The sequence below is a fragment of the Mustela erminea genome, chromosome 4, assembly GCF_009829155.1.
Source record: "Mustela erminea isolate mMusErm1 chromosome 4, mMusErm1.Pri, whole genome shotgun sequence".
NCBI lineage: Eukaryota > Metazoa > Chordata > Mammalia > Carnivora > Mustelidae > Mustela > Mustela erminea.
The window spans coordinates 29689291-29705464 of record NC_045617.1 but is presented as its reverse complement, the minus strand read 5'-3'; the positions used below and the strand labels follow the sequence as shown (position 1 = coordinate 29705464).

Below are 16174 nucleotides of genomic sequence, written 5' to 3'. Positions count from 1 at the left end.
ATAGACAGGCAGTCCTCTTGTAGTGGACCCTCATGCATAGTGAACTTAATTCTTAAAGCCTATGTACTTTTAGAATAGGCAAAATTATTCCCATCTTATAGCTAAAAAAAATTGATATCCCAAAAGGTTAAATTTATTGCTCAATGTGAGGATGTCTGGCTCCTTCTCCAATGCCCCTTCATCTCCATACTTTACTGCCTCCTTAATCTCCACAGGAATCATTTTCCCCTTTCTATCAGCCTTCAAAAGCTTGTTGATTGCTCTCTAATTATAAATACTTGGAGAAAAGTGTGTAAATTGATATGCAAATGATCTTTTCCCCTTAGCAAATTAGCACTTTACTTCCATCTAATTAAGTAGCTTTGTGGAGGAAATGGATTTTTGAAAGAAGAATGGAAAGTGTTTGGATTTGTTCTAGGGGTGTTTCTGGTTTAGCAAGCCCTGTGAATGAGGTATAGAAAAACGAGTTGTGAGTGGGAGCAAACAATGAAAGCAGAGAAAAAAGGCAAGGGGGTGGCATAAGATGAGAAAATTCAAGTGTACTGTCTGACAAACCTTCATGGGAAAGTAAACCACCTTTCATCTTTCATTCTTTCCTGAATGGTAATGCATTTTTTTTAAAGTAAAATAAAACTTTAATAATGAGAAAGATCTTGTTTCCTTTCATACTTCTGAGTATTAACGTTGACGTAGTATTCACCGGAAATGGATATATTCAAATTAAATTACTAACTTCATTAAGGGTTCAGAACTTACAGGACATGCTTTTAATTAGGAAAAAATTGACTCCTGGAATTGTGTTACAAGAAGTTTCCTTAGGAAAAAAGTCACTTGTTGCGATGAGAATTGTTAAAAGATAAACTGAGGCATATTAAAAATTTTTAAGAGTTCATTGGAGCAAAAATTGACTTACATGGCTGGACAGCATCCAGTCTAGCAGGTAGAAAGGAGAACCAGAAGGTGCATAAAAGAGATGTTTAAAAGCAGAAGGGAGAACAAGAGAGTCATACTAGGCCAAAGAAATGGGTTGGTAGTTTCAAGATTATTTTACGGGATGGCATTGTCTCTGAGGGTGGTTACTGAACTAGTTAGTGCTGATCAGCGGATTCCTGACTGACTGGTTTAAGATTCCATTCTTGGAAGAGCCAAAACTGTAATTTAAGTCTTGGTTTGGTGGGGTGGGACTTAGCATGAGCAATTCCATTTGAGGCCTATTATCTAATTTTTAGCAGAATTAATGGGATAAACCTCTGCCCTTATGTATGTTTAGTGGGATTAGGCAAAAAGAGAGAGAGAGAGAGAGAGAGAGAGTGTGTGTGTGTGTGTGTACTTCCTTCCATGATGGAACCAACACAGTTGCCTGAATGTTTATCTTCACTACTTGATACTGAAAGGTACTTCGCCACACATGTATGTGATGAATGTATAAGTATATGAATAAATTGTACCAATTTAAATTTATCATTGAAACTAAGGCAATTGACATTCACAATAATATAATATACTGAATCCATAAGAATCCTCCAAAACTGATCTTTGAATTTAGCAAAATGTTGTATGTATTTGGGAGAAAGTCTTTATTTAGTCTTTGTTAAAGTGTGCTGTCCAAGTTCATAAATAGCTGGTTTCTATAAATTATATAATGTCATATTAAATTATATTAGTCATTCTTCTTAATAATGAAAACATATTTATTAATAAAGTATTATTTACCCTCTTGTCAATGTTGGTTTACGAGGTATTATTACCTTATCTATACCCCAAGTTATTTTTTAATTCACAATGTTTGCTTTTATATATTTTATTAAAATAGAATAAAAACTGCACACTGATATTAACTGAGTACCTTAACAAGACTCAACTCTGCTATTGGCAAATTCACTTATCTTATTTTAGGTGCCCTTTAAGAAAAATGAAGAAAAATAATATTTGTTATTTTCTAGGAGATTATAATATATTGGGGGAGGGAGAATATGCCAGAAAATAACTGGGAAACAACTGAGTGTCAGATGCATGATTATGATAGGAATTAGAAGAACCACTTTATTATAAACATTTTTATGCATAATAGTGACAAATATCACACATCAGAGGAAAAAGGTCAGACATTCAAGTCTTAATTTGGATGTAAAAAAGTCTTTTTACTATTACTGAATACTGATATTCTAAGAACAATATAAGTACTGCAGATTATCTCTATGCTATAAGATTTTTAGGAAGAAAGAGAAAATATTATAAATTTTATATCCCCAACTATGGCCATTCCTCCCATATTTAGGTTGTGACTCTCTTAGCATATTGTAAAAAATCCTTGTGAGACCATGCTGCCAAAATGAAGAAGACTCTACTCTTGTAATAGGAAGGGGGACTTTGAGATTATCTAATTTAGCACTTTTGCTTTTAGATGAAGACACTGAGGCCCATAGGGGTTAGTTTAGTTTATCCTGTTGTACTGTTCTTAGAAGTGGAGATTTGATACCAAATCTTAGATGTGATCCTCATGCAAGGGAGGGTTTTCAATGCTGACATACTGTGTTCATGCTCTGAATACAGTCACCACTTTATTATATAACTTGCTCAGTCCCATCTATCACTGAAAAAAATACAAATTGATGAAAATTTCTGCAATTATTAAGCATGCAAAATACAAGCTTAACTCTCTGCAAAGCATATGTTTCCTTCAATGTTTGCATTCCTTCTCCCTCAAATTTGTGATTTTCTCATTCTACTTCCCAAGAACAATGTGTATGAAATATTTTTCTTTTAATATATTTTAAAGAAGCCATGTAAATATATGTTCTGAAATGTGCAACATACTGCAAGGGCTTTCTTTTCATGACTACATAATTGTCCTAAGTGTTTTAATTTGTTGCATGGCAGATTCTCTGAATCAAATAGCAGCTGTTTGGGGAAAGTACCGGGCACATTCTCTTCAGGCCCATTGGTCGCTTTTATGCTTTTCATTTCATCTCACCATTAACTTATCTAGCAGCTAGAGCAAAATATACTTTCATTGCTAGCCAAACATATACATGACCTAGTGGTAATATTTGATTTTATATCATTTACTTAGGTCTGTATATGTCTTACAACAAGGAACTAACACCCAAAACGAGAAAGAAAAAAGGGAGAAATTAGCTAAGTAACTGTGAACCATCAAATAGGTCCAGATTAAACAATGAGCCTCCAATAGGCTGAGATAGAATAATACTAAGTCTTTGGAGTTCAGTGGGCAGTTAGATGTACTAGTGGCAGTGCTTTGCTGAGAAAGCATATATTTTAGTTGGAATTCTTATGTGGAGGTGATTGCACATTACTATATGAATAACTGTACTAAATGCATGGAGGTTTTCTGCCAGCACAGGAGGCGATTAAGGCCCCCCTTACCAGATAACAGCTCACTGGAGGAATGTAATAGTGGCAAAGCAAAGTCTGAAAACAGATGATTTCCCATTTAATAGTCCATTGACTCTCCTCCTAGAGCCACTGTGGTGATAGCATTGCTCTTTATTTTCATTTCACAAAGAAGCATAAGTTGTTGTGATATTTTTGAGCTCATACATTTTCCAAAAGAGGGGGGGGGGGGAGCAAGAACACTAAGTTTTGCATTAAAGATAGGTGCAATTAATTCAGTTATTCATTTTGAAAAAGATGTTTTTATTTTTACTGAATATTCACTATAGCTCAAAATGATTTTTTTTTTCCTTTCTCTTTCCCCTCCCCCACCCCACCTGGGTCATTTGTTATCTCTGGAGTTAAAGCAAAATTTCAAAAAAGAGTATTGTATCTTCAATGTGTTCCCAGTGTAATTATGAGAGTCTCAGCCCAGTACCCTTAAAAAAGTTTGTGTTCTGTCAACTCAGACTGTCATACTAAATACTAAATACACTGTACACTAAATAACTAATGAATTTTTACATTGAAAGCATTTTTGTATTATAGTTCTTTTTCTTATGTTCTGTATTTTCATAGTAAGCCAGTTGGATATACCTGAATATCTTATTAGTTCATCATTTATTTAAGCATAACAGTTAATTTGTCTCTTCTTAAACAAATATTCTACTCAGCTAACAGAATTTTGCTTAATTTAGATTTAAATTAAAATACACATTTGGCATTATCTATTAATAATTACTGGTGTTTCTGCCGTAGGTGTTAAAAGCTTTGGGACACCAGTATTTTTCCCACTAAAACATTCTAGACTCTTCATCTTTGTTTATTTACTAGCATAATGTTTCTCATATGACGTATATCTTTAGTACTTTTGGAAAATAATCAGACAAGTAATAATTCAGTCATCTAAGATTAGATATGGAAATGTCAATTATCAAATAAGCTTATAGTAAAAAAATTTATAGTAAAAAAAAAAAATCAAAAGAGCCTGGACGAAAAAAAAATAACAAGTTTGAGTTGAATTCACTTTACACACTGTAAAAAAAAAAAAAAAAAAAAGGAATAAAAAAAGAATAATTGAAATTCAAAATTATACTTTTTTTTTTAAAAAGATTTTATTTATTTATTTTAGAGAGAGAGGGAAAGAGCAGGGGGAGCAGCAGAGAGAGAGGGAGGATCTCAGACAGACTCCCTGCTGAGTGAGATGCCCAATACAGGGCTTGATCTCATGACTCTGGGGTCACGACCTGAACCCGGATGAAGAGCTGGATGCCTCACTGACTGAGCTACCCAGGAACCCCTCAAAACTGTAATTTCATCTTTACTTTGCTACTAGATGAAATCATTCTATTAGGGATTATTTTTATAAAGTTACACAGTGTAATATGTCAATTACATCTCAATATAACTGGAAAAATTTTTTTTTTTTTTTTTTTTTTTTTTTTTTTTTTAAATTTATTTATTTGACAGAGAGATCACAAGTAGGCAGAGAGACAGGCAGAGAGAGAGGAGGAAGCAGGCTCCCTGCTGAGCAGAGAGCCCGATGCGGGGCTCGATCCCAGGACCCTGAGATCATGACCTGAGCCGAAGGCAGAGGCTTTAACCCACTGAGCCACCCAGGCGCCCCATAACTGGAAAAATTTAAAAAGAATTATTTTCAGATAACTTTATAAAACCTTTAGGGCCGGGGGTGCCTGGGTGGCTCAGTGGGTTGGGCCTCTGCCTTTGGCTCAGGTCATAGCCTTGGGGTCCTGGGATCGAGCCCTGCATTGGGCTCTCTGCTTGGCTGGGAGCCTGCATCCCACCTCCACTCCCACTCCCCCCCCACCTGCCTCTCTGCCTACTTGAAATCTCTCTGTCAAATAAATAAATAAAATCTTAAAAAAAAAAACAAAACAATTTTTAGAGCCAGAATCTTAGCAATTATATTTCTTACATCAAAGATGAATTATTTTCACATCTTGGTTCCTTCACTGTAAAGGTACTGTTTACTGATGCCAGGACTTAAGAAACTGATCATAAGCAATCTTGTAATTTCTTAGTTCACTGGCAAAATTGAATAGTTGTATTTCAACATTTGAATAAGGTGCGTTCCTTTGTTTATCAGGGTGAGAAATTTTTAATGATGTTGCCATTTCTTAAAACAGATATCTTCTTTTAATTTATATGTACTTAGTGACAATTTAGTTCAGGTTGTTGCTTTTTTTGCTCTCAGAACATGTGAATGTCTCTTTTTCTATTATTTTATTTTATTTTATTTTATTTTATTTTAGAGTTTGATAGAGAGAGTGAGGAGAGGCAGAGGGAGAAGAAGAGAGAGAATTCCAAACAGGCTTTACACCCAGCATAGAGCCCGACACAGGGCTCCATCTCAGAACCCTGAGATAATGACTTGATCTGAAATCAAGAATCTGACATTGAACTGACTAAGCTACTCAAAAGCACCCTCCCTTTTTTTCTACTTTAAAAGGCAGGTTTTATAGCAACGATTTACATGGAAATAAACTTAATATTTGTTAATATTTTGTGTATTCTCTTCTTCATTATTCAATGTTATTCTACATTTAGTTTTCTTTATCATTTCCTTTTTAAATTATACTTCTTTACTCTGGTCTTTCCATTATTTTCATTTCATGTTTCTTTAACTTTTTGTAAACTACTATGGAATTCTGACATTGTCAAATATACAACATGCATATATCATCTATTTTACTAGCCTTAAAGAAATTACTTCCAAATTCCAATATTGCATGTTTCTCAAGGAATTCAATCTTTTCACTCAACTCTTTTCTCCAGATTTATATTTTCACAAAAAATTTAGTCTGTATAAACTCTAAAAATATTATTTTAAAACTATAGCATACTATCAGGAGGGTCAGTAATGTTTCCACTTTATTATTAAAAGCACCAGTAGTGAGGATCAAATGTGGTGTTGTAGTTGCTATTATTATTTATATCCACATCTCAGGCATTTCTGAAAAATACATAATCATTAGTAGTATTTTTCCCTTTAAATAAACAAAACAAATTATAGTATGAGGAGGTTAGTGACTATCTCAAGATTTTACTGATTATGGCAGAACTAGACTAGAACATATGTCTAGTAAATCTCTCTAGTAGTCCATTTTAAAAATAACTTTTGTGATTCAACTTTATAGTGCTACATTTAAAATGTACCAATTCTTCCTATTTTTTCTTTCTTTTTACTTTCAGATCCAAGCAAATCTATATATTTGACTCTACATAATCTGTTGTCCTTATATTTATTTATGTTTTTCACCATTTTTATTACTGATGAAATTGTTTGTATATAGTTAGAGTGACTAGAATCTGTGCCTCTAGAAATAACAGGTGATGTTAATGAGTACAAGTACAGTGACTGAAACTCCACTTTTTAGTCCCATTTTATTGAATTTCTGTCTTCTCCTTGGCCAGATAGCCCAAATGGATCATATGCATGGTGGAATGGATGCCGACTGTAGAGCTACATTTGGATTGGTCCTTGGTAGGCAAGTTGAGGACCAAAGGGATGAAATGCTATGAGATGGTGATGAGAAGGGAAACTTCTAATTCCTAGTACAAGGAAATAAGTAGGATGGTGGCATCAGTCAGAGACCAAGAAAATCTGAGTCCAAAGTTGACAGGACAGAACAAACAGACAAGATATGGGAGCTAGTTATATAAGATATGATCATTATAGAATAATCTGGAGAGGGGCAGTTGTTTTCTTAACTCTTCTTTTAAGAGATCAGAGCATCTTAGGAATACATACAGTTTGGTCATTTTAAAGACTTCATCTTCAGAAAGTATATCCTGATACCAAACATCTTCCAGAAAGATATACTTTGTCATGTCTGGATATAGGTAAGACAGAAAGAATGGATAAGTAGTTAAATCTGTTAAAAAAAAAATAATAATGGACTCTCTACTTTGAGTGGGTCAGTAGTGTCATCTCAAATATGAAGGATAACAAGATAGCTAAGATTGAAATAGAAGTGATTCATGCTCAACATTTATCTTTTTCTTTACAAGTCTATTGTCTCTCAGAAACTAACTCTATAAACTGCAAAAGTAAAATTTTCACACACACACAAATAAGAGAAAGTGTTTATTATTCTGTTCTAGACATAATAGAACTCAACTGTGAGTCATATCAACCAAGTGACAAAATTTTCCACTGTAGCATCTAAGATAGAAAATTATTTTAGAAATCTCAAAAATAAGAATAGGTTGCAAAATGCCAAGCAACATTTTTTTGAGTAAGCCAATTACTAGAAACTTGAGAATACTTTTATCTCATGAATATCTTGCAAGTGCCTGCCTCTGTGGCTGCAGATGCATTTTATACCATACTGAATATCTGTAATTATAAGATCATAATCCTAGAGTTGAATGAAACCTTAGTGATTGATTGGTGTGATCCCTTCTTTTTATAGCTGAGGATTCTAAACACTAAGGTATTTAACCGAGTAAATAATAAGTGAAATCCAGTGAAGTATATGAGAAACTCAACAGTCCTTATATAATACATAATAATTAGACATAAATTCAAAGTATGACATCATTGTTGGGTAACAAAGAGAGCTAAGGAGAGAAGTTAGATGTCTCCCTCTCTATGTGAATTTCATATCTTATGGAGATAATGCCCACAGATGATTGTAATATTTATTATTATAAAGTCTCTCTCCTTTAACTCTTCTTGCTGTTATTTTCTTATTTTACATCGTATAGAGTTACTAAATGTATCTATACCACCAGTGATATATTTTAAATACTTTCTAATGTGATCTCTCTTCTTTCAACATTATTCCTTTATTATTATTTTTATTACTTTGCCCCGTTGTGTGTTTATGTATGGGAAATGAGTGAATGTGTCACATTTTAAGTTAAACTTTGACTTATTAAAGACAAAACACTGAATATACCACAAGAATTGGTATAATTTGAGAAGAGATAGTGTGGATGAAATTGAAAGGAGGAAGCCAAATTGGTTAAAAACAGGAAAAAAACTGAATAATTAGTGAATGTTCACATTAAAATTAATACTATAAATTGACTTTCAGTAGACTTTTCTAAATTATATTTCAACTACCTGCATCATTTATTTGTAACTTTCTAAGGACATGGCCATTATTGACTTAACTTACAATTTAGTCTTTGCTTTTTAAAAATAGAAATGATATTATTTTCTGTTAAATTAACATTTTAATTTCACTAATTATTTCAAGCTTAAATGCTTGAAAGGAACTTATAGCATCCATGAAGATCATTACCATGTCTGTTGCAAAAACTCATTTACAATACTTTGATTCTCTTGAGAAAAACCAGGACTGAGCCAATGTCAACCTTGAAAAAACTGGGACAGCTTAAATGGAGTTCTAGGATCATTTCGTACTTAATATGTTCTAGGGGTGCCATTATTTAATGAGTTTTAAGATGGTATTCAGTGTAGAAAATCTTCCTGCCATTGGAAGATCATATTCCCACTGAAGTTGAGAATGATGTGGTCTTAAAAATATTGAAAGCATATGTACCCTTCATGTAGGTCAGTAAATGTTGCTTGTTTATATTGTCTTGACTTTATATTAACCTTCAGTGAAGTTGCACAGTGGCCATATTTATCTTAGGTTAGGTGGTCATACAGTTTGTTGTGTCTTGGACAATCCTGATTGTCAGAGAATAATGGTTAATAATGTATCCTCTTACCCCATTCTCAAAAAAGCTTCAGCTTGGAAAAAAAAAATTATATAGTCATTCTTATCTTAGGTATAGTCTTTTTTTCTGATGTGCAGTCAAAATGGATTTTTTGGGCACATAAAATGTGCATAGAAGAATTTGGTTAGCTGAGAAAGCATTAATGAAAGATGCTCAAGTCATAATTTTTGTATTTAGAAAGTGGTACCTAGTTGGGGGAAGAGGAAACACTTTAAACGCTTAAGACAAACCTAATGAGGTGACAGAATAAGTGATATGGTCAATTAATATAAGAGCTCAGGGATGTAGGAAATTTGGAAACTAAAATGATGAGAAGTTCCCCCCTTATCTCTATTCTGACATTTCCTTATCCCATAGGTATTTCATTGAGGGACTCCTATAATCTGGACATGGATTTCTATCTTTTCTTTATTTTATCGCTCTCTCTATATTGGTGTCTCTGCTATGCTCCCATCGCCTTCAGCATTACATTCCATAAAAGCTATTTTCACCTTTGTGAATTCAGTGTATCAAGTAGTTATTTTGAGGTGGTGATCCAGGCTTACGGTTTTTCATGGATAACAATTATTCATATATTAAACTGCTGCTCTTATACCCAACACATGGGGCTCTTCAAGGTGAATTTATACAGCTATAGATTTCTTTCCCTTTGTCTGACCTTTTCCCAAGGCAGGATTTCCCAAAAGGACCAACATTAGGAACAACATTTGAGTGGTTGATTGTCCCATATTTTAAAGGTTGTCTGATTTTAGTTCTATGGGATTCCATAAATGTGAAACCTAGAATCATCACTATTTTAATTTGAAATATTTTATCTAAATTATCTAAATATTTTATCTAAATTACCTCTACTGAATCAGAGCTGACATCTGTGGATACTAGACAGTTGTTGATTATCTTTTACTTATTTCTGTGCAGAAGACATTTTCTCTTTTATGTTCATAAATGAATCATCTGGAAAAAGATATAATATTTTTATGTTGTTATATAAGTAGTATTATCAGATGAATGACTCAGTGGTTAGTTTCGGCTTTGATACCTGTTTACCTTAGCCAAAACATCATTTCTTTCTTTTTTTTTTTTTAAGATTTATTTATTTATTTGACAGACAGAGATCACAAGTAGGCAGAGAGGCAGACAGAGAGAGAGGAGGAAGCAGGCTCCCTGCTGAGCAGAGAGCCCAATGTGGGGCTCGATCCCAGGACCCTGGGATCATGACCTGAGCCGAAAGCAGAGGCTTTAACCCACTGAGCCACCCAGGCACCCCAGCCAAACCATTATTTCTTAAATGTACAGTTTTCATCTTCTATGTTTATAAAGTCCCCAGCTCTCTGGACATAATTCAAGAGATCAACACTTCACACTGCTCACTGACTGCCCAAAGACTGCTTAGATTTTCCTGCATTTAGCACAACACATTATACTCACCTGATTGCTCCACCCAACAAGGGAAATGAATTTTATTTTATACATTCTTAAGATAAATGATAATTTATCTTTGGTTTTGATAATGTAAATTGCATGATGATTACATAACCCATTTTTATTTAAGTTTATTTGCAGCAATACTTTTGTGAGAATTTGGTTAATGAAACTATCAAAATCTTAAAGTCAACCACTCAATTTTAAATACAGTCTTTGGTTTTACAGGATTTTTTAAAAATCTCCTAAAGATTGAAAAAGGTACTTATATACATAATAACATAAAACAGTTCTTAGATAGTTATTACAATAAAATTTTAAAAATTGTTTACAATAATTAAATTGAATAATTAAATTGAATTAATTATTATGACAAAATTAAGATAATTATTGTAATTTTCTCTTCATAGAGGATTCGAAGAATAATCCTCGTGTATTGGATAGCCTCTTATGCAAACAGTGTCCAGAGAAAAGATCTAATCCTCATTAAAAGTGGTTATGCTTGGTTAGCCTCTATGTTTATTAGAAAATCAAGACTTGCTAGTGCAAAGATAGTGTCTGTTGACTCAGAAGATTATAGCAGTGATTTTCTAGAAGCCAACGAAAGGTACTAAAACGAATCAATAATCTAACTAGTGCATTTTTTAAATGCTTAAAGAAAACTTGAATGCATAATATCCTTGTGACTTGGTTATAGTTCTGATTTGATAATAAACTTGTAATTCAGATATGCATACAAGCAGGAATCAACTGTGACAGCGAGGAGCATAAACATTTATAATCACTTGGCTTTGGTAGGAACCAAACCTGTGACAGTTTAATTGATGACTGCAGTCTTCCAAATGAAGATAGGAATTTATATTGGTGGAAATTACATCATATATCCAAAGCAGCATATTGTCAAAAATACCAAATAATGATTACACGTTTGAAAAAATGTACATAAAGGGACTATAAAATTACGTGAGTGCTATGTATTTTTAGCATTTTATGTGCACAACTGTCTTCTCTTTGGTTGAATTGTATATCTTTTACATATTTTAAAAACTGAAAAAATACAGATAAAGCAAAACACGTTTGTGTTTTGAAATGGAAGGCTATACTTGTTAATCATTTTTATTCATAACATTTTTACCACATAGGAACCAAGTCCAAAAAGCAAAGTAATACTAGATTTTGAGTTTGTTTTCTTTATAGGGCTGCCTGCCACCTTGCCTAAATAGAAACTTACTACCTACTTGAAAGTATCAAGATATTAATTTTTTTTAACTTTAATACTCCACATTTATCTTGATCACAATGGTGGTAACCTCCTTGTCAACAATCTTGTGAGTTGAGGAGTTGATTCTCATTCTCATATCCATCAGGCAGATATGCTCTCCTCAGCTGGTCTGACTTAGATATGGAGCCTCCATTCTTTACGTGGCAAGACAGGAAAGCCCGGACTGCTGGGTGATCAGCCTTCTCAAGTGGGATGTTGGCTTCCAGGCACATTTTCACAAAGTCCTGGATAACACTGACTTCCTCTGTTTGCGTAGTACTGTTGCACTGAAGGGATGCAGTTAGGGGCCTCTGCTTCTTTCTTACATTCTGTACTTCAAATTGGGCCTTCCTCTTGGTGTGAGTCTTTGACTTAAGGTGGTCACTAATGGCAGACTTGTGAACATGATTTAGAACCACATTGCAAGAAGTGCAGAAGAGTTTTCCTCCATCTTCGTGCAGCTCACCTCCAAACTCAGTGACTCGATCCAGGGGAGTCACATACAAAGCAGTCTTAGAACGGTTTTGGGCAGGTGGTGCTGTCACTACAAATCTTTTCATTCTGACTCTGAATAAGGTTCCGATCAGTTTCCAGTTTTCTTTGTCTTGATACTCAGTAGTGAAGGGTCTGCAGCGCAAAACCAAAGACGCTTGAAGTCCTGGCACTTTCGTTTGTTCAAACCCGGAGATGCCTTCAAATCAGTTTTTCAACAAGTGGTGATGGGGAAATAGTTTCTGGGCTTGCACCCTATTTTCCCTGCGGTGCCGGGAAGTCATGCCTTTACATAGGATCGGGGCCGCCGTTAGGGGAAGTGGATGAGACCCGGCCGAAAAGGAAAGGAGGAGGAAGAAAAAAAGGAACAAGGGGGTGAGGGAGGAGGAAGACCCGTGGCCGCCGCAGCCGTCGTCGCTGTTGCCCGATCGAGCCCCGCGGCGACCGCCGTGTCCTCCGCCACGCCCCGTCCTCTTGCGCCGCCCTCAAGATATTAATTTTTAACAATATTTGCCCTAAACTGCATTTTGGTCTTTGTTTTCAGTATCTCACATTTTATATTAAATATTATATATAGTAAAATATAAGCACTTTTTAATCAATTCATTCACATATATCCAATTACTTAAATATTTACTGAACATCAGACACTAAGCTATGTTTAGCAACTGAAACATAAATTCTTTCCAAATATACCTGATTTAACAATACGAGACAACTAATTCTGATTTACATGCTTTTGATATTGATACGTGGCAACAGAGTGACTAGAATGGGGGGAAATATCACAGAAAAATGAATATTATTTCATATTTCAAGTAATCCTGTCCTGAATGATGCAGAGCTAGTAGAAAATAGAACAGGATGTTTGATAGGAGAATGTATTTTAAAGAATAAAGCCCAACACTGGTACATCTGATGTTCTTGGAGTGCATGGAAACCTCACCAGGAACGTGAGTCAGGAAAGCTTCTTTGCGGGTGGCCTGGCCTGGTTCTCTTTTGTGGCTGTTCTCCCTTCCACGCAGCTCGCCTGGTGTTGCTCACCAAACCGGTGCACGATAGGCACATCACTTGTTGCAAGCTCTCTTTCAACTCTTTATCTTTTAATGATTTGTCTGGCTGATTTCTACTTTTCCTGAGAGGAAAGAGAAACTATTTGAAATCTTGGTTTTAAAGCTCTTCTTCCTTGTGACTGCGCTATAATGAGGGCCCAGTCCGTTTCCCGTGGAGCTGTGCAAAGAATACAAAATACACACGACCGGACAGGAGATGAGAATGTGAAGAGAGATGGGAAGGGGAAAAGGTCCTGCGGCGCCACCTTTAAAGGTGAGGGCTTAAAAATGTAAAGTGAAGTTACAGCTTATAGATAATTCAAAGTTACCTATGTGCACATGAAGCGGATAGGTATATTTTAGAGGTTAAGATCTGTACACAAAGGAATAGCTAAAACAGAAATGATAAAATGTGCAGATGGTTGTGAATAAATTACCAAATGGTACTTGCCCAACTGCAGTAACATTAGGTTTAAAAATAATTTCGATAAATTATGTTGTTGAGGTAATAAAAAGCATCTAATCTGAAAGCCAAAGATATTTGAAATTAGTAGGATTAATTTACCACAGATATGGCAGGTATAAGGATTAAATGATGTGAGTCGGATAGCTGTCAGCAGCTAATAATAATAGATCAGCCCATTGAGTACATACCATGTGCTACATACAGTATGCCCCTTATTTCCACTGAATTATATAAACAACTCCCCATCGTACGTATTTGCATTTCCATTTAATATGCATGCGAGGAAGCTGACATTTAAAAGGTAAAACAACTTATGCAAATCACACAATGAAGTGGCACAGCCAAGATCTGCATCCACATTTCTGACACCAGGATTTGTTTTTAAGAAGAAAATGAAAATAAGTTAATTAATTAAAGTGGTTGACCGTATCCGTCTTTAAAGAAAGCTAGATTTAGGTTTTGTTTTCTGTTGTTTGTTTTCTGTTTTTCAAAAGATTTTATTCATGTATTTGAGGGAGAGAGAGCATGCATGTGCGAAATAGAACAAGAAAGGGAGAGATCAGGAGGAGCAGCAGGGAGAGGAGAGGTAGAACCTGACTCCCTGCTAAGTGGGGAGCCTGATGTGGGACTCTATCCCAGGACCCTTGGCTCACGACCTGAGCCAAAGGTAGATGCTTAACTGACGGAGCCACCCAGATGCCCCAGACCTGGGTTTGAATTCTGACTAGCATTGGTGGGTAGTACAAGTGTGGACTTGGGTGTATTGGTTACACCAACTGTGCCTGAGTTCCCTCATTTGTAAACATGTAGATAACAGTACGTACAGTGAGCACGCAGTATCTTTACTATTAGGATGGATATGTTGCCCTTACTGACTCAGTTATCCATGACAAATACAACACTTGATGTTCATCCAAATATTTTAAGAGCTATTTTACTTGTCTTCAATTAGGAACATGATAACCCATCCAATCTTTTTTTTTTTTAAAAAGATCTTATTTATTTATCTGAGAGAGTGAGTGAGTGAGAGAGAGAGTGTGTGAGCAGGGGGAGAGGCAGAGGGAGAGGGAGAGGGAGAGGCAGGCTCTCCACTGATTGGGGAGCCCAATGTGGGACTCCATCCCAGGACCCTTGGATCATGACCTGAGCCAAAGGCAAATGCTTAACCGACTGAACCACTGAGGTGCCCCAAACCTACCCAATCCCTTAATTGTGACCCCAGACATATAGCTGAGACTCATAAAATGTGAGAGCCCGTTGTTATTTCCTTTTATGCAGATTCCTGTGTTGAAATATGTACTTTGTGACTATGGGGTAGTAATACTGCTAATGGAATATGGATACATTAAAAGCAACTCTTTTTGACAACCCTTTATTAATACGTAGCAATTAAATATATTAAGAAGCCTTGTTTTGCACACTCTTTCAACCACAGAACACTAAAGATGTATATGTGATAATTACAATTATCCTTTCTCTTCATTGTCCTGCTGAGGAATGCACTGTAATTCTGGCAGCCAGACTACATAGTTGGCTTGCTTTCCTTGGATTGCAGATGTCTAATTGCAGGCAACCATTTCATTTAAAATGGCTCATTAAAGTGAAAACCATTTAGCATTAGTAACATGGATCAGCATCCATGATTATGCATTTAATTAAAGTATGCTTTTCCTTACTTTTCTAATTTTTCTATTGATCGATCTATGCACCTTTCTATCTACATACACACACACACACACACGACACTCCTACAGAATTATACAAAGCATTCCTTAGATATTAATTTTATTGCTTTGAAAAAGTTTAAATTCCTTGGGTATTGTTCCATTGAGTATGTATAGGAAGTAATAATTATAAAATTATAGAATTTATATTAGGTATAGCCTAGGAGCCAATTTTCTGTTCTGTTGGCTTTTCTAGATGTTTTATATTTTACATTAGTAAATGTATTTAAGATACTAAGATATTATTTGTTGATTATCATTCCAAAGAATTGAAAAATGGGAAGATATCATTTGTCAGATCCTGAACTACTGTGTTTACCAACGAATGAAATAAGATTGTGAAAAGAGAAGACGAAACAAAACAAAACAAAACCAATTCTTATCTTTTTTACGCATAAAAGATCAATCATTGAATCAGTTTTGATGTGATGATATGTTCTGCTTTTCATACTGTAAAAATAAGTTTATCGAATGACATTTACTCAGTAATAGGACATTTGAAATTTATAGTCATTTTACTTTTAATATAATAATAATGGTATTTTAAAAAACATTGGAAGAAGACAGGCATTATATTTTAATTTTACTATCAGCTGTGATGAGCTATATGGATTGCAACTGGTTGACTAAGCAGTCAATGTTTACATAA

At 34.9% G+C, this 16174-nt stretch overlaps 1 protein-coding gene and 1 pseudogene across 5 annotated transcripts in view; one reads left to right on the top strand and one right to left on the bottom strand.

Moving 5' to 3' along the window:
• GRIK2 (glutamate ionotropic receptor kainate type subunit 2) overlaps positions 1-16174 on the top strand; it is a 653190-nt gene that overhangs the window by 330354 nt on the left and 306662 nt on the right. The gene's annotated exons all lie outside the window — the stretch shown is intronic.
• On the bottom strand, positions 11801-12691 carry LOC116588188 (annotated as a pseudogene).